The sequence below is a fragment of the Silurus meridionalis genome, chromosome 13, assembly GCF_014805685.1.
Source record: "Silurus meridionalis isolate SWU-2019-XX chromosome 13, ASM1480568v1, whole genome shotgun sequence".
NCBI lineage: Eukaryota > Metazoa > Chordata > Actinopteri > Siluriformes > Siluridae > Silurus > Silurus meridionalis.
In genome coordinates, this window is record NC_060896.1 from 24,247,309 (window position 1) to 24,259,915 (window position 12,607).

Here is a 12,607-nt window from a genome sequence, read left to right on the forward strand (position 1 = left end):
AACACAAACAATGCAGTTGAGTTAAAGTAGAGGTACACTCGGTAAAATATGACTTCAGTAAAAGTAAAAATGCTTCCTTTAAACATTCAATTAAATAAAATTACAAAAGTATTTGCAGCTTTACCACTGAAAACTAATATGAGGGAAGGTACAGAACAGTGTAGCACAAAAGAATCAAGATATTTCCTTACACTGTGTGTGGGTTGATGGGTTAGCTAGCTTATTCGGCATACGATTGCATTACACAGCACAATATTTACCAAGGACGTTCCAAGGACATGCCACTAAAGCTGAATTAGCATCTTTTAGATCTTGATGTGCTGCTACCTTAGTGCAGCAATACCACTTTATCATGTACTGTATGTTATATTTAGCATAATTTACTAGAGCATGTTGCTGTGATTTGTCTTTGGTTTCAATGAGCAACTGAACTGCTGAAGTAGTCTGAATTTTAACTAACAATCCTAAAGGAAGAGATAATCAATCCAAACCAGTGTGCAAATTGTTTAGCATTTGAATGATTTTCCCTACTTGAGTAGCGCAAGCAATGAATCTTGTACTATTATTTCACTAAGCTGCTTGGCTGCAAGTGCGGACCAGCAGTTGATAAAGGACTTAGCTGACTAGCAAAGATAATGATGTAAACAAATCAGTGAAAATAGCGACGACTGGTTGTACAGATGTGTGGATGTTTAGGTGTGTTTTAGGGGTATTGGTGTGATAGCGCTGCAAACAAGTTTAGGTAAGAGAGCAATGACAGGAGGAGACAGAACCAAAACAAAGACATGTGTCAATGTATTCAGAAACACTAACTTAAAACCAGCTGCATGAGTGCTGCATTATTTGCTGAACTCTATAGATGCATGTGAATTGCATCATGCAAACAGGATATTAAAGCAAGACAGGGGAAAGGATAGACAAGTAGTCCACGATTTACCACCATTGTAACTTGAAAATATCTTGTACTTGAAGTTGAGACATGGTCTAGCCTAATTTAGGAATCTTGAAGAATGGTGATCAGAATGAAGGAGTAGTATATACTTTAGCAAAACAGAGCAATTTACACTATCGCAATGTATACATTTTACAGCATACAGTAATCATAAGTCAAGCCATCATAACTTGGGGACTACCTGTAGTTTGCATTTTAAAATATATTGGCTTTATACTTATCAGGACATTGTTTGTCATTACACATACATACAGACAAATTTTACCACCACACCTGGTACACATCAGACCAAGCCAGCAATTCTGCCAAATAAAGTAACTCTGAATTGGTGTGATGGTTTTGCCAAAATAGCTGCTATCCTGCATTTTTTCAAGTGCAATTTGTTTCTAGGATTTGTTTGAAATTGGGTGAAAAGCAAACGCATATTCTGATCTTGTAGTTGGGTCAGGGTCAAACGAAAACAAGAATTGTGCAGCCAGGCAGATTCACAAGCAGAATGACAGCTAACAAAAGCACTATTTACCAAATGTCATAATGGAGTGGTAAGCTTTTTTTTTTAATCAGCCTGTGAAACTCGGCTCAAAAATATTTCTTATATTTGGCCTTTTACATGCATCCAAGGTCTTTTATTCAATGCATTCAAGGACACAGAACTCTTCATAACCCCTAAACTAATAGCATCGGGTCAACCACTGTTTTATTAAGGTAAACCTGGGATAAAAAGTAACTATCAGGGTATAGATGAGAAATTCGAACATCCCATGATTATACGAGGGGCAGTCCAAATATAAAATAAAATAAAACAAACTAAAATAAAATAAAAATAAAACAAATATATAAAATAAAACAAACTCATTTCAAGGAGTGGAAACTTTTAAGTTATTTTTGACTTACACCTGCTATATTTATACACTTTTTCTAGCATTTAACCAATGCCTGGAAAAATTTGGCATAGAAAGATTTGTCAGTACGCCTAAACCTTCTTCGTTACTTGTGCTGAAATGCTGACCTCCGAGGAACTCTTTAAAGATCCAAATAGGCCTTCAACTCTGTGCTGACTTCAACTCTTCTGTATCAGTCTAAAGTGGAAAACTGTCTTGATACTTGATACTTATTAAAAATGCAAATGTTTGTGAATGATTAGGGATCGATTATACAGGATAATATTTGTAATTTTGTCAAATCGCTATCGTTAACGTAAGATTGAAAGATCATAAGTCAAGCCATCATAACTTGGGGACTACATGTAGTAAGCTTATTTAAATATATTGGCTTTATACTTATCAGGACATTGTTTTCCATTACAAAGACAAATTTTAAATTTCAAAAAGCCATACATCACCACCACCACACCTGGTACACATCAGACCAAGCCAGCAATTCTGGATAATAAAGAAACTATAAATAGGTGTGATGGTTTTACCAAAATGGCAATTTGTTTCTAGAATTTGTTTGAAATTGGAACCTTTAAAAGTCTAAATAAGCCTAGAACGCTGTGCTGACTTCAACTCTTCTGTACCAGTCTAAAGTGGAAAACTGTCTAAATACCCAGCGTGTGCTAACTTATAGAAAATGCTAATGTTTGTGAATGATTGTGTTCACCGTTCCAACAGTCTCTCGTACAATTTCAAGACAGGCTCTGGATCGATTATCCGGGATCAGGCGTTATACGCATTAAATGTTCACAGGAATGACTGGTGTGGACAGAGAAGCACCACAATCGGGATCATCACTGAAGGACGTATGGCAATCTTTGAAACATTTACACTAATCAAAGACTTCTGCGGATGAGCGTCTCATCACTATACTGAGTTTGAAGACTGCTGTAGATATCTGTGGGTTTTACGCTGTTGGCCGTTTTGACTTGAACACCCCTTGTAGTATTATAAGATGGTATAAACCACTAAACTCTACTTAGAGCAGGCTAGCCACTATAAGACAGTGGCCCAGTTAAAAGGATATTAGCCACTGAGGAGCCAAGGAATAACTCTGAAGGAGCTAGAGAGTTCCACAACTCAGAAGACCCTAATTGATGGCTTGCTGAGTTCCTGACCAGTTAAGTTTTTATCCACTCATAAATTAAAAGGAATTAATTTTTTTTTGCTAAATGTATTTGAGGAAAAATTAAGATATTTGACTTTGAAATGCAGTGAAGTAAAAGTAAACGTAAAGTGCAGATTCACAAAAAAGCTATTTAAGTATCACAACAGATAACATTTACATGGTTACTGTCCACCACTACAAAACTGTAAAACTTTCAATACCCTAACACTCTCTGGTGTTCATAATTTGGAATCTACTTTTCACACCTCCAGTCCAACTTTATTTCCCCAGCTTTAGTATTTTATTACTTATTCATGGAACTAGTTAAACTTCGCTGGCTGAACCATCACATATTTAGGGCCTTGTTGGTGCTCTTTTGGAATCTGTACTCCCACAGACAGTGATGCAATTGTTAAAAAAGGCTGAAAACTAGAAGTCCTTCAGTCTGTGTTTTTTTTAGTCACAGATGGGAAAACGAGCTGTGTAATCATTTCGAGAGCAAGCTATGCGGGAACGCTGTCGTTGTGATTGATCGGCTGAAAAGAAGGCCACTAATCGAGAGCGGTGCAAATTGCAAATATGAGAGTATGGGAATTACGCCATGCATAATGCAGTAATATCCCACATAATGGATAATTGTCGAGGCCATCACCATATAGGCCGCTGTTTGGACAGGAATAGCTTGACGAGTTCGATTAGAGCTATTAAACGAAATAATTTTCATTAACAGTAATTTTCTTTTCAAAAGCAGTGTTCATACTTGAACGATTTTTTTTTTTTTTTACTGTATGACAAACTCTTTTTTTTTTATTAGCAATCTAAGATTTTTCACCCAGGCATTTGTCTGGCTCCAAATTCGCCCAGAAAAATCAATGACATTTCTCACTCTCAATGGTCAGGACTTGTTGTCTTGCGGTGGATAGCTGCACTTTGATCAAAACAAAAATGCATTTGGACTGCATACTGAGAAGCAGGAGGTCAAGACCCAGGCATTTCTGTCATGCCGTGAACTTCTCAGCGTGCCCCCTGAAGACCAAGTCTTTGATCACCCAATCCCCTGCAGGCTTCTCTGGAAGTCTTCTCATGGCTATTGGCCCTTTCAAACAATCCTCTACATCTGTGACTGAAGTTAGGGCCAACACTGTAAATACTCATTAGTATGCAGTAAAGAAATAGGAAAGGACTTTGATTTTTAACATGTGACATAAAAACAAATTGTCAGGTTCTTATCAGTCGCAGAACTGCAGCAGACTGTGGATGTTGTTTGTTTATTGAGCTAATGAAGTGAGATATTGTGGTATAATTAGTTAGAGGACGAGTGTGTGAGAGAAAGGTTTATCATTCACAAAAATGTATTATAGTGGATTTATGCTTATCAGGTTACCCTGTGCCAACACGCACACAAACAAACATTTTATATTCCAACAAGCCATACATCACAATGTCTGGTATACATCATGCAAACTGGCTAATCTGGCAAAATTCTAATTTGGAGTATAAATTGGTGTGATGGCTGTACTAAAATAGCTGCTCTTTTTAAGCACATTATTTCCTTAGATTTGCACAAATTGGGTGAAAAGCAAATGTGGATTATTAGCAAATAAGGCAGTGATTAAAGCGAAAGGAGCAACTCAATAAATTTTTTGAATGATATTCTAATTTATTGAGATGCACCTGTATATATGAGCTCTTAAGTGTGCATCAGCTCATTACCATGCTGGGTGCTGTTACTGTCAGCAAAGTACAAGCATGTCTCCAGGGGGGTGCAGGATCTTTAAAGTGTGCCACTATAAAAGTGAAAAGGTTTTACGGTTTGGCCAAACCCAGGTTTTTTTTTGCATCACCTTGATATATACTGTACCTAGAATTTGGGAGAAAGCGAAATAGAGTGGGATGGTGTTTTTCTGGGTTTTACTATCAGGGTCCTGTATGTCCACTAGTGGATGTCTGAATGGTATGAAATATCTGTTCTTGGAAAGTGACAAAAAGTTTTTACTGCCTCCCATTCCTATCAAGCATCTTTTAGTGAGGTAAAAAAAAAAAACTGTCTCTGCAGCAATTCCGTGTCTTCCTCCCGAACTGCTGCAGAACCTCAATGCAATTATTTATGTTTCTAAAGCCTTGTTCTAGAATTCAAAACTAGACAAATTTGTTTGTACTTTCAAGACAAACCGGATTGATTGATCACTGGTCACAGGCAGGGTGAAGTCATGACCAGGAAGCTATAAACACGCATGCAGTGGAGCTGGCGCTAGCCTCTGTTTGTTCAGGAAGTGCTCTGTCCTACCAAAGGTAAGATGCAGTAAAAAATTAAGAAAAAATAATGGATAGCAATCACTCGTTCTGGCTGGGTGTTCCTCCTTGCCCCGGCTTTATCACGGTGTGTTGCTTGTTTGCATATGGTGCCCAACCCACCCCAGCACCCTCAGGAAGCTGGCTCGTTAACACTGCCACATTCTGTGCTTGAGGTCACGGCCATCTCCAGCGAGTGCCCTCTCAGTCTTCACCTAGCAACGCAGCGGAATTTTGGGGCTCGCTGCCTCTCAGGAGGCTCCTAGAGCTGCATCAGTGTGTCGCTCCAGATCTAGGCACACCAGAGGTCAGTCTCAAGAGATAATTCCTTTAAGAAATTGTCTAGCAGCCTGGAACTGCCTGCCAGATGTGTCTTTGTAGGCAGGGGCTATACGATTCAGTTTGGGTCTTGTCCACCCCAGTTCGACGGGGTGTGTCCCACCATGGTGGGGCCTGAGCAGGCTCTGGTCAAGAAACAAAAAGTAAATACTCTCTTGAGGAAGGAGGCCATCAAGCTGGTTCTTCCATCAGACAGAGAGCCTGGGTTCTACAGCCGGTACTTCACAGTTTCCAAGAAGGATGGGGGATTGCGTCCCATTCTGGATCTACGTCAGCTAAACCGTTCACTTATGAGGCTCAGGTTCATAATGCTGACCATGAAACAGGTCGTGTCTTAAATCAGGTCCGAAGACTGGTTTGTCACAATAGATCTGAAGGATTCATACTTTCATGCATACCTTTTACTTTTTCTGCCGTCATACAGAAAGTTCACTTTCGGTACCAAAGATAACCAATATCGGATCCTTCCGTTTGGTCCGCCCTTGCACCCCGCACCTTCACAAAGTGTGTGGATAGGGTTCCGCCGGTGATGTCCCGCCTCTAAGTTGTTGACGCAGCTTCTCGTTTCCTCTGGGAACCAGAGTTACATACATAACCTAGAGACAATAAAGATGTTCAAGCAATGTCATTAAACGTAAAATAGTGCATTAAAAATGTTAATCATTTTAAAATGAATATATTTACCGCACTCAGTGTCTCAATATAACTAGAAGAAAAATTAAGATGGATTTCTTTTACTAATGATCTTCAAACCTTCCTGTTGAACATATACAATTAACATTCCAAATATTTCAGTGGGGTAAATGTGTAACAGAGTTACATTATTGTTACAGTTTAATTTTTCTGCAAGGGCAGGGGAAGTATGATTTTCTAAGCCTTGGCCATTTTTTGTTTGGTTGCTGAAGACACTTTACCTGTATTTCAAATGCCTTTGACCTTTAAACAACATACATATGTGTGAATGGAACTTAAATGGCACCGTAATCATGGAATTTCACGCAAATGCCTGCCTTTTCCTTATATAAACAGTAAAAGAAAATTTGCTGTTTACCATGAGGTCATGACAGCTTTCTAGGCTAATAAGGACAGTCTTTACATCACGATTTCTCACATCCAAAGCGCCTCACTAGATACGATTGAATCAGTAATCCTTTCATCTGGTCTGAATGATGCTGCATTGGCAAATTCTGTGAACTACAGCACTAATCCAGTCTGAATCAATATACAGCTCGGTTTTCCTCAAATCATGGTGACACTGAAGAATAAATTGGATGGAGCTCATATTTTGTCATTGCCGCAGGACAGGGCGTGCCAACATCCATCTTTTTGTTGTTGTTGCTTTTGTTGTTTACTTGTTTCTGAGCATGCTCAAAGCCTTAACAGTTAACTTCGATTTGATTGGATGATCGTTAATAAATGCCCCTTTTGCCCTTCGTCTCTTTATTATACCGATAATAAGGTTGATTACAGAGGTTAATTTGGTCGCAGTTTATTGTTTCAGCTTCCCTGTCTGTGCAGTCATGCATGGCCTTTTTTTCATCAGTGCCAGAATCTAAATACCAGATGCTCAGGTAAATTTTTACAAATCTAGTCTTATGCCAAAGGTTCCGTAGGATGCATTTCAGGATCCTCTTTAAAAATTATTCATTCCTGATTTTTGTAGCTTATCGTCCAGTTTAAATGTATCCACTCGATGTTAATTTGTTTAGAATGATTTTTTTAGTGAAGAACAGGTAAAAAATCCACATAGGAGCTTTTTAAAGGACAGTTATTTAGATTGAAAGATTAACTGTATCTTGTATTTCTGTGCAAGGAGACTATTTTAAATGTGATAGTGTGTAGTGTGTAACGACGACTGAAGATCTACCTCCTCCTGAAACGCTTAAATTAGCACTTTCCAAGTTTGTAGAATTCTAGGGTTAAATTTATATTAAGTTTGTAATGTGGTGTACCAGTGTAGATTTATTCATTACTAGAGATTTAAAGCACTTTTGTACGTCGCTCTGGATAAGGGCATCTGCTAAATGCTGCAAATGTTAATGTAAATGTAGATAAATAAAGTATTTTCTTGTAAAAAAAAAAAAAACTTGTACCACCTTGTACACTAGCATGTTGGTGTACAAGTATGTTCAATCAATAATTGAATGAATTGTCAGGTGAATCTGCCAAGCAAATATACCATATCCATATTATTACAGACATGTCTGAAATCAAAAGCTTGCATTTTGTATTGACTTAATTGGTGCTTAAAAAAACCAGCACAGAGGTTTATAAATCTGCAAATATGACTCAGGAATTGAATACATAGTTATAGTGTACATATTACAAAATAAATCTATATTTTTATTTCACTTAATCCCTATTAATTTATTCAACTCAGTTCTCTAACTGGTGCACTAGCCATGCATTATTATGTATTATAGCTACCACTTTGGTTGGGTTTTTTACCAACCTAGTGAGCTATCCAATGAATTTACATTTTGTCCTCTACTAATACATTGATAAAAATCCTAAATTTTCCTCTCAATTCTATTAAAAGTAAATGATTCAATCCCATTGTGTCTAGGGTTACAGGAAGCTACCAGCTTGACAATCTAACAGCAGAATGTGAAATAAACAGTAGCATGCTTTAGACACCATTTACACCAGTTATACCAATAAAAGATTGTCCAGAAAGCTAATGTTTGACGTTTAACCACATTTTATTAAACCACATTCAGGCATTATGCTAATACAGTGAAAGCTGCTAAACTAAACTCAAAAGTCATCATTCTTGATGTGTGTGCTTGTGTTGTTTCAGTGTCTTTTTTTACACCTTTAATATTGTAAAAAAGACTCAAACTAAATTACTAAAACTAAAAGACGCAGCATCTCGTTCACTCTGGGAACCAGGGTTGCATACATAACCTAGAGACGTTCTCCTTCAGGAACTCAGGCTGCATCAAAAATGCAAGAGTACAACACCGCCAGAATGACAAATCCCTGCCTAGTGTGAATGGGCACAGCTGGGTCGAAAGACTGAGGGGCCAGGAGTAGCGCTATGGTCAAGGCTGTAAGCAGAGTTGCAAATGTCTGAGCGAAACCACAGAGGAAAAGGTCTTAAAGGCCGCCACACTCCGGGTCAAGTAAGCCAGAAGACCCATAAGAGTTGGAGGTAGCATCCCCAATCCACCTGCTGAGGGTTCGGTACACTGGAAACACTGGACACGCTTCTCCTGGTCGCAGGTTAGAAAAGGAGGAGGATAGACTGCTTGGACAGGGCCTCCATAACTATGGCCAGATCACACGAAGGCACTCTAATTCGCACTGGCACCTTAGGTCCTGAGTCACCACTGCAGGGGTCTCATGTGCAGGATTCCAAGCAGCACCACATTGGACGCAGCTGCCCTCAGACCCAGCAGTCTTTAAAACTTCTTTACAGTAAATGACTGGCCATCTTTCACTCTCTTGACGGATGTGAGGATTGACTTGATCCGAGCAGGAGACCAATGTGACCGCATTGTGGTCAAATCCCACACTACGCCTATTGTAGATAGGTGGTCTTCTGAACTGGAGAAAGCACACTTTTGCCAAGTGCTCCGACTGAGCCAAAATTAACCAATCATCGCTTTGGGAACGAGAGTCTAATCATGCCAGACTGACCAGTCCCTGCCTAGTGTGGTTGGGCACAGCTAGACCGAAGTATAAAGGATCAAGGAGTAGCTCTAATATCAAAGTTATAGAACCTGACATCGGTCAGTGGGCTGGACCAGCATTACAATTGTCTTGGAGGGGAACTCCAGAGGATGAGGTGGAGTTTCTGAAGGGGAACCAGTGTTCTAGACAAATGTGTGCTTCAGTGATTGTGGCAGCAGGTTAGGGATAATTCCATGGTGTATGGCTGTGATGGTCACTTACTTTTGGGGCTATAATAAATAAGGTGCAACACCTGTATTGGTTGCTATGCATTAAGTTTTGTTGGCTGCAAATTTTATTTAAAAAGACAATTTCTGTCTATTAAATCCCTAATGTTTATGGTAATAATGCTCTAGAGCACCCCTAGCATGGTAACATGTCAAGTTAAGGACAATCACTTCTCCTTCTCTCTCTCTCTCTCTCTCTCTCTCTCTCTCTCTCTCTCTCTCTCCTTTGTTCTTGTGTTATCTTGTACCGTTTTGTCTCTGCCAAGCAGCCATCTATAGTATCAGGCCTGGCTGTAGCCCTCGAACAACATTTCTCCATCATGGCTGGCTGCGTAAGATGGAGGAGATTTTGTGGGCGTTCCTTTAGTTTTTTTTTTGTTTTTTTAATGCGTTGTTCAATATTGTCCCTCCTCACTGCTGTGCGCTGCAGATGACTGAGCGCGCTGTGCAATCTGTCACCGATGTCATAGTGGGAGGATGTTTATTTTGGCCTGCCACATATTGAGATCAGAGCAAGCAAAGGCATGCAATTCTCAACAAATGACTAATTATAAAAAAAATTTAAAAAAGCATTATAGAAAGAAATAAATGAACACTGCGTATTATCATCTCACCACACAAAAGGAGCAATCATCATACTAATAAAAGCACAATGCATCCATGAACACTAGCGCTCTTGCTAAAAACCTGTGGGTGGTGTGACGTCTAATTTTTTTCACGACAACATAAAAAATTTCAATGCCCTCTGAAGGTAGAAAAGCCGATCCAATGATTAACTTTTATGTATGATTTAATGGTAAAATCCTCTTTTCTTCCCACTTCCATTTCTTCTGTATTATCAGTTTAACAATAACAAACTACCATCATGAGAGTCTGTCTGCTTGAAGGAAGTGGGCCGTACCATTATTGACCAGGACATCCAAACTCTGTTTCATTTCAGCACAATATTGATTGAGTCTGTCAAGATCTATTAGCTCTAAACCTGTACTTGTCTATCGGGCCAGGACTTGTTTTTCATGCTACGGTGTGTATTTTTGGATCAAGGCTCTGCCTAATCCGATCCAAAAAGGACAGAAGTATGATCGTAACACAATCATGTGCTTGTCAGAAATCCTCAGATTTCACCACATGAAAGGAAAGATTGTGTAGCAATCAGTTGTTCAGTGTATTACACATGATGATTTGAAGTTTATAGTTCAATGTGGTGTGTGATATTGGAGATCATTTGAGATCAACATGTTATGGGGAGGTGGTAGTTAAGTGGTTAAGGCTCCTAAATTTTTGTAAGATTGTTTTATGACACTGTGTTTTTGTTTCCTTTGGTGTTTGTTTCCTTCTGGCGTATTAAAGAGGCTGTTGTGTTGATTCGGTTAATGCATTGTTGAGGTGTACAATTTGATTTGTATTTTGGAAAAAACTCACAAATCAACTGTTTTTAGCTTTTCACTAACATTTGTCATGATGTTGAGGACATGCATCAATGTTCAATATGAGTAAAATACTCAAGAACTGTTCAAATCAGATACACTAAGAATTTTACTCGTCATATTGGAATCGGTGACTTATAATGAAGTAAGTTGTGCAATAAGGTATCTATTATTTTACTTAAGTATGATTTTCAGGGACAATTCTGAAAATATTCTGATAGCGAACAAATACTGGGGAAAAAACAATACTTAAATGTAGTAACAATGTTAAAATACCTACTTACTGTCCACTCCTGATTGTCAGTTATGTTTTCTGTTATAGGAAATTAATGAGGTCTAAAGTGAGTTACTGTTACCGCCATAAAGTTATTCTTATTTTTATCTTGCATATGTTCAATTCCTCTTACACCAGTTGGGAAGTGGTAGCTCAGTAGGTCAAGGTGTTGGACTTCTGATTGGAAGGTTCTAAGCACTGCCTAAGGTTCTAAGCACTAATCTATATTCTAAGTGCCAAATGGTATAAATATAAATGTAAAAAAGTGTAAAAAAAAAAAAATTAATGTATGCCACATTGATTAAAAACTATATCATACCCCCATAACATTTTCCCTGTCACTTTTCACATTATATCTGCCATTTTCTCAACAGCTATTTTTTTCTTTCTTTTCTTTTAAATGCAGCTTGTCATCTTCCATTATGCTGGAAAACAGCTTTACCTCAGTCTGATACAAAGCCCTGACACACTTCTTTTTAATAAGCATCAAGATATTAAATCCATTTACTCTATGTGTATGGCTGAAATATAAGTGCAAGGTATTTTTTTATAATGTATAAGACTACGTGCATTAAAAAACTGCCATTTAATACACAGATAATAAATTACAATTTAGTGATTAAACAATTATCTGACAAAAAGATAAACTTGACTCATCTACAGTATACAGATATAAACAGGATTCTTCTCTCTGTACATAACTAGACTTATATATGATACAATGACCTAAGAGCAGTTAGTAGGTTAGAAGTTTGATCACACGTCCAATAGTGGCAGCTTGGTGGTGCTGGCATATGAACTCTTGACCCTTATGGACAGTAGACCAGAATTTAAAGTTTTAATGAGGCACTAGTGTTAGAAGTCCAGCACTAATTAAAGGTCTTTTTTTATTATTACATTTACATTTGCCTTAGTTGCTCTATTACTCATTAATAAACTACTATTTCATTTACAGTGAGGACCACTCACAGTTCTAGAAAACTATTAGAAAATTTGTAGCTTAGTGTTATAGACATTTGAACTCATAACAAATCGGTGTGTGTATAAGATTCTACCAAATACACCATTTACAGAAGTAGGTGAGTTCACAGTAGCTTTTTTTTTTTGCCAGCCATGATCTTTCATACCCCTAAATTTTTTATTATAATTTTTAAGATGTATATTAATTTCTGTATTTTCATGCATTTCAATTTCAAATCCAGACTAAAAATATACAGTATACTTGGCACTTTATTAGAATACCCCTGATCATTCACTGATAGATCTATACTAGATATAAACTGTGGCCCTGTTTGGGTTATACAGTGCCCACTAGATTCCTGTTCTTTGCTAACAGAAACAAAATCCGAGTTTGTCTTCTACTGTTGTAACCCATTCC

General features: G+C 38.0%; 1 long non-coding RNA gene across 1 annotated transcript in view; it reads left to right on the top strand.

The window, feature by feature from the left end:
* Positions 1-2,901: 2,901 nt before the first annotated feature.
* LOC124395458 overlaps positions 2,902-12,607 on the top strand; it is a 124,762-nt gene continuing 115,056 nt past the window's right edge. The window contains exon 1 of the long non-coding RNA XR_006927630.1: positions 2,902-3,007. This is a non-coding gene — a long non-coding RNA (uncharacterized LOC124395458). The remainder of the gene's footprint in view (positions 3,008-12,607) is intronic.